The 7,135-nt window shown below is 41.4% G+C and overlaps 1 pseudogene; it reads left to right on the top strand.

Moving 5' to 3' along the window:
* Nucleotides 1-434: 434 nt before the first annotated feature.
* LOC126187835 (OV-16 antigen-like) overlaps nt 435-7,135 on the top strand; it is an 81,347-nt pseudogene continuing 74,646 nt past the window's right edge.

Genomic DNA, 7,135 nt, shown 5'->3' with positions numbered 1-7,135 from the left:
CCTATTTGTAAGTATTGTTCTTGGCAAAAAGACTGAAATTCCTTTTCTGTAGCTTTCTCCCAATTATCTGCATTTGGGCTGACTAAAGTCTCGTCAACTGTAAGAGGTTCATTGTTGAATGTCTGAGCATTATACACATCTCTTAATCTGAATGTAATGTGTACATGATGTATGCCATAAATTTATGTCCTCTGCTGCTGGAGTTTCCTGGACCTCATTATCCATTTCCTCTTCAGTAAATATATGTCACTGTTCCAGAGCAATTTCTTCCTGGTGTTTTTGTTTGTTCTTGTGCTCTTTCTTCAGTGTTAATATTTACACATACTTTTTCACCATTTGTTTCATTTTCACCATATTCTAAAATTATTACACATCTACTAGTTATTACCTCTTTGTTTTTAGCATTTATGAATCTGTAACCTTTGGTGAAGAGTTTGAGAGAGCACTGAAAGACCTGAGTCGAAACAAGGCTCTGGGAGTAGACAACATTCCATTAGAACTGCTGACGGCCTTGGGAGACCCAGTCCTGACAAAACTAGCATCTGGTGAGCAAGATGTATGAGACAGGTGAGATGCCCTCAGACTTCAAGAAAAATATAATAATTCCAATCCCAAAGAAAGCAGGTGTTACAGACGTGAAAATTACCGAACTATCAGTTTAATAAGTCACAGCTGCAAAATACTAGAACGAATTCTTTACAGGTGAATGGCAAAACTGATAGAAGCCGACCTCGGGGAAGATCAGTTTGGATTCCGTAAAAATGTTGGAACACGTGAGGCAATACTGACGTTCCGACTTATCTTAGAAGAAAGATTGTTGTTGTTGTTGTGGTCTTCAGTCCTGAGACTGGTTTGATGCAGCTCTCCACTCTACTCTATCCTGTGCAAGCTTCTTCATCTCCCAGTACCTACTGCAGCCTACATCCTTCTGAATCTGCTTGGTGTATTCATCTCTTGGTCTCCCTCTACGATTTTTACCCTCCATGCTGCCCTCCAATGCTAAATTGGTGATCCCTTGATGCCTCAGAACATGTCCTACCAATCGATCCCTTCTTCTAGTCAAGTTGTGCCACAAACTTCTCTTCTCCCCAATCCTATTCAATACCTCCTCATTAGTTACGTGATCTACCCATCTAATCTTCACCATTCTTATGTAGCACCCCATTTCGAAAGCTTCTATTCTCTTCTTGTCCAAACTATTTATCGTCCATGTTTCACTTCCATACATGGCTACACTCCATACAAATACTTTCAGAAACGACTTCCTGACACTTAAATCTATACTCGATGTTAACAAATTTCTCTTCTTCAGAAACGCTTTCCTTGCCATTGCCAACTACATTTTATATTCTCTCTACTTTGATCATCATCAGTTATTTTGCTCCCCAAATAGCAAAATTCCTTTACTACTTTAAGTATCTCATTTTCTAATCTAATATCCTCAGCGTCTCCCGACTTAATTCGACTACATTCCATTATTCTCGTTTTGCTTTTGTTGATGTTCATCTTATATTCTCGTTTCAAGACGCTATCCATTCCGTTCAACTGCTCTTCCAAGTCCTTTGCTGTCTCTGACAGAATTACAATGTCATCGGTGAACCTCAAGGTTTTTATTTCTGCTCCATGGATTTTAATACCTACTCCGAATTTTTCTTTTGTTTCCTTCACTGCTTGCTCAATATACAGATTGAATAACATCGGGGAGAGGCTACAACCCTGTCTCACTCCCTTTCCAACCACTGCTTCCCTTTCATACCCCTCGACCCTTACAACTGCCATCTGGTTTCTGTACAAATTGTAAATAGCCTTTCGCTCCCTGTATTTTACCCCTGCCACCTTCAGAATTTGAAAGAGAGTATTCCAGTCACCATTGTCAAAATCTTTCTCTAAAGTCTGCAAATGCTAGAAACTAGAAACGTAGGTTTGCCTTTCCTTAATCTTTCTTCTCCCCCCCCCCCCCCCCCCCAATCCCCCATCCCCATGAACCATGGACCTTGACGTTGGTGGGGATGCTTGTGTGCCCCAGCGATACAGTACCGTATGTGCAACCACAACGGAGCGGTATCTGTTGAGAGGTTAGACAAACGTGTGGTTCCTGAAGAGGGGCAGTAGCCTTTTTAGTAGTTGCAGGGGCAACAGTCTGGATGATTGACTGATCTGGCCTTGTAACACTAACCAAAACGGCATTGCTGTGCTGATACTGCGAATGGTTGAAAGCAAGGGGAAACTACAGCCGTAATCTTTCCCGAGGGCATGCAGCTCTACTGTGTGGTTAATGATGATGGCGTCCTCTTGGGTAAAATATTCTGGAGGTAAAATAGTCCCCCATTCGGATCTCCGGGCGGGGACTACTCAGGAGGACGTCGTTTTCAGGAGAAAGAAAACTGGCGTTCTACGGATCGGAGCGTGGAATGTCAGATCCCTTAATGGGGCAGGTAGGTTAGAAAATTTAAAAAGGGAAATGGATAGGTGAAAGTTAGATATAGTGGGAATTAGTGAAGTTCGGTGGCAGGAGGAACTAGACTTCTGGTCAGGGTGATAAATACAAAGTCAAATAGGGGTAATGCAGGAGTAGGTTTAATAATGAATAAAAAAATAGGAATGCGGGTAAGCTACTACAAACAGCATAGTGAATGCATTATTGTGGCCAAGATAGACCCTAAGCCCATGCCTACTACAGTAGTACAAGTTTATATGCCAACTAGCTCTGCAGATGACGAAGAAATTGAAGAAATGTATGATGAAATAAAAGAAATTATTCAGATAGTGAAGGGAGACGAAAATTTAATAGTCATGGGTGAATGGATTTGGTTGGTTGGGGAAGGAGACCAGACAGCGTGGTCATCGGTCTCATCGGATTAGGGAAGGATGGGGAAGGAAGTCGGCCGTGCCCTTTCAGAGGAACCATCCCGGCATTTGCCTGGAGTGATTTAGGGAAATCACGGAAAACCTAAATCAGGATGGCCGGACGCGGGATTGAACCGTCGTCCTCCCGAATGCGAGTCCAGTGTCTAACCACTGCGCCACCTCGCTCGGTTATGGGTGAATGGAATTCGGTAGTAGGAAAAGGGAGAGAAGGAAACGTAGTAGGTGAATATGGATTGGGGGGAAGAAATGAAAGAGGAAGCCGCCTGGTAGAATTTTGCATAGAGCACAACTTAATCATAGCTAACACTTGGTTTAAGAATCATGAAAGAAGGTTGTGTACATGGAAGAAGCTGGGAGATACTGAGAGGTTTCAGATAGATTATATAATGGTAAGACAGAGATTTAGGAACCAGGTTTTAAATTGTAAGACATTTCCAGGGGCAGATGTGGACCTTGACCACAATCTATTGGTTATGAACTGTAGATTAAAACTGAAGAAACTGCAAAAAGGTGGGAATTTAAGGAGATGGGACCTGGATAAACTGACTAAACCAGAGGTTGTACAGAGTTTCAGGTAGAGCATAAGGGAACAATTGACAGGAATGGGGGAAAGAAATACATTAGAAGAAGAATGGGTAGCTTTGAGGGATGAAGTAGTGAAGGCAGCAGAGGATCAAGTAGGTAAAAAGATGAGGGCTAGTAGAAATCCTTGGGTAACAGAAGAGATACTGAATTTAATTGATGAAAGAAGAAAAAACAAAAATGCAGTAAATGAAGCAGGCAAAAAGGAATACAAACGTCTCAAAAATGAGATCGACAGGAAGTGCAAAATGGGTAAGCAGGGATGGCTAGAGGACAAATGTAAGGATGTAGAGGCTTATCTCACTAGGGGTAAGATAGATACTGCCTACAGGAAAATTAAAGAGACCTTTGGATAAGAAATAACCACTTGCATGAATATCAAGTGCTCAGATGGAAACCCAGTTCTAAGCAAAGAAGGGAAAGCAGAAAGGTGGAAGGAGTATATAGAGGGTCTATATAAGGGCGATGTTCTTGAGGACAATATTACAGAAATGGAAGAGGAGGTAGAAGAAAATTAAATGGAAGATATGGTACTGCGTGAAGACATATGTATGTGCGGTTGGATATGGGGCGTATTCAGATACAGAGAAGAGATATGGCAGAATATGGCACTGCAGTCGTCAACATCTATAAAAGACAAGTGTCTGGCACTGTCGTTAGATTGGGTACTGCTGCTACAATGGCAGGTTATCAAGATTTAAGCGAGTTTGAACATGGTGTTGATCGTCAGCGCATGAGCGTTGAGACACAGCATCTCTCGTGTAGCGATGAAATGGGGATTTTCCCATACAACCATTTCATGTGTGTACCATTATTATCAGGAATCCAGTAAAACATCAGATCTCCAACTTTGCTGTGGCCAGAAAAAGATCCTGGAAGAATGGGACAACAATGACTGAAGAGAATTGTTCAATGTGACAGAAGTGCAACCCTTCCGTAAATTGCTGCAGATTTCAGTGCTGGGCCAACAACAAGTGTCAGTGTGTGAACCATTCAATGAAACATCATCGATACGGGCTTTTGGAGTCGAAGGCCCACTTGTGTACCCTTGATGACTGCACGACAACAAGGCTGTATGCCTTGCCTGGGTGTGTCAACACCGACAGTGGACTGTTGATGACTAGAAACATGTTGGCGGGTTGGACGAGTCTCGTTTCAACCTCATGGGTCCATGGACCCTGCATGTCAGCAGGAACTGTTCAAACTGGTGGATGCTCTGTAACGGTGTGGGGTGTGTGCAGTTGGAGTGATATGGGACCCGTGATACGTCTAGATATGACTCTCACAGGTGACATGTACATAAGCATCCTGTCTGATCGTCTGCATCCATCCATGTCCACTGTGCAGTCCGATGGACTTGAAAAATTCCAGCAGGTCAGTGCAACACCCCACACGTCCAGAATTGCTACAGAGTGGCTCCAGGAATACTTCTGAGTTTGTACACTTCCACTGGCCACTTAACTCCCCAGACATGAACATTATTGAGCATATGTGGGATGCCTTGCAACATGCTGTTCAGAAGAGATCTCCACCCTTTCGTACTCTTACGGATTTATGGGCAGCCATGCAGGATTCGTGATGTCATTTCTCTCAAGCACTACTTCAGACACTAATCAAGTCCGTGCCACTTCGTGTTGTGACACTTCTGCAAGCTTGTGGGGCCCTACTTGATATCAAGCAGATGTATCAGTTTCTCTGGCTCTTCAGTGTTTATTAGACAGTGAAACAATTGTAATAATGTATTGCAAGGTTAAAGGGGGAGAACCCTAGATCAGGTGTTCTGGGAGACATTTCCAAAGTCTTCCCATTTCCTAAACCTTGTCAGTACTTTTCCTTCATCCCTCTTCGTTCCCATTCAACGCTTCTGCCAGAAGAAGTAGCCAGTGGCCCTGAACGCTTGCACATTTCCTTAACCTTTATATGTGTTCATCTGTTTTCTCCTGCCTCTACGTGGTGAGCAGATATTTTATCTATCCAATTATAATTGTGGAAATTGATTATTTTCAGTTTATTGATATCTTATTGTGCATTATATTTCAACATTTATGTAACACTGGTTGTACAGTAATACTAACATTCTGGAGACCTCTCCAGAAAACAGAATTGATTATTCCCTTTTTTAGTTTCTCCTTATAGCTCTTGTAGGACTCCTTTCCTGCAACATGCAGCTGATTTCTGTGGGAACTCCAGCAATAGTCAGCAGTTATGTTGATGTTCCATGTTTCATGGTGTAAGTATTCCATCTTATGGACCCTTCACTCTGCTCCTCACTGACATCACCAAGGTGTTAGAAAAAGTAGTTCAGTTGTGACTGGAGGAACTGAACTGAACTTTCAAATTCATTGAACAACTCAGTTTTTTAAAAATTCACCATATTTCTAACTGTGCTATAAGTCTGGGGTTGCGTCCATACACTGATAGGACAACTACCTTCTGTCCAACCAAACTATTGTTAATTACATTTTTGCTTCCAGCTTTTAAGTTCATTCTGGAAGAACATTATTTTTTAATTCATTGTTGTTCTTTTCACATAAAGGGAAGGACTATTTTATGTAATATCCATGTTGACCATCAAAGATCTGTGTGTTGCAGTTTTCTGAGAACAAGAGTACATTCTCATACCATTTCTTCAGATCTCTTGACTGTTGTAGGTATAGGTGTATGGGATGAATTCCCTTTCTCCCCTTTTCTCTGTTTTGCCTCTGTACTCCCGCCTCGACTGACATCTCTGCCCAAACTCTTTGCCTTTAAATATGTCTGCTTGTGTCTGTATATGTGCCGATCGATATGTGTATGTGTGCGAGTGTATACCTGTCCCTTTTGCCCCCAAGTAAGTCTTTCCGTTCCCGGGATTGGAATGACTCCTTACCCTCTCCCTTAAAACCCACATCCTTTCGTCTTTCCCTCCCCTTCCCTCTTTCCTGATGAAGCGACTGTGGGTTGCGAAAGCTTGAAATTTGTGTGTGTGTTTGTGTGTTTTTTATTGTCTCCTATCAAAATACCAACGCTTTCGTTTGGTAAGTTACAGCATCTTTGTTTTTAGATATATTTTTCCCACGTTGAATGTTTCCCTCTATTGTATTCATATGCATAATATATACTTTACAAGATCATTAATTTGTTTCTTTGATGTTTCTTGACTATGAAGCTACCACCGATGTAACAGAAATTGTCAACTGAATTAATGCAACTTTTTAAAGTAATATTTGTGCATTAAATTAAATGAATCACATCCATACATATTATAAAAATGAATGTGTGTTCCACATCTCCTCCTAAACCATTGGACCAATTTCAACCAAACTTGGTTCACATATCCTTTACTGTCAGGCAACAGTTGCTGTCAGGGTAAGAACCACCTATGTATCATAGTTCAGGAGACATGATGTCATAAGCAATTAGATACATGAAAACCTGCCGCATCATGCATGATGTGTAAATTTGTTACTTCTGTGCTAATAACTCTACTTGCTTTAAATTTTGCAGGCAGGATCCCCATATAGCCCCAAATACACCTACAAAATTGCATAATTGTACCACACACAATTCAGGAGATATGATGTCATAAATACTGAGATTCATGAAAAATTGCCACGTTGTACATGACATTTAAATTTATTACTTCTTTGCTATTAATTCTGTTTTAAAACACATTTTGCAGACAGTATCCACATATGCCACTGAT

Source organism: Schistocerca cancellata, chromosome 5 (genome assembly GCF_023864275.1).
Source record: "Schistocerca cancellata isolate TAMUIC-IGC-003103 chromosome 5, iqSchCanc2.1, whole genome shotgun sequence".
Classification (NCBI taxonomy): Eukaryota; Metazoa; Arthropoda; class Insecta; order Orthoptera; family Acrididae; genus Schistocerca; species Schistocerca cancellata.
Note: the sequence above shows the minus strand (reverse complement) of the source record. Positions and strands in the feature narration are given on the sequence as shown.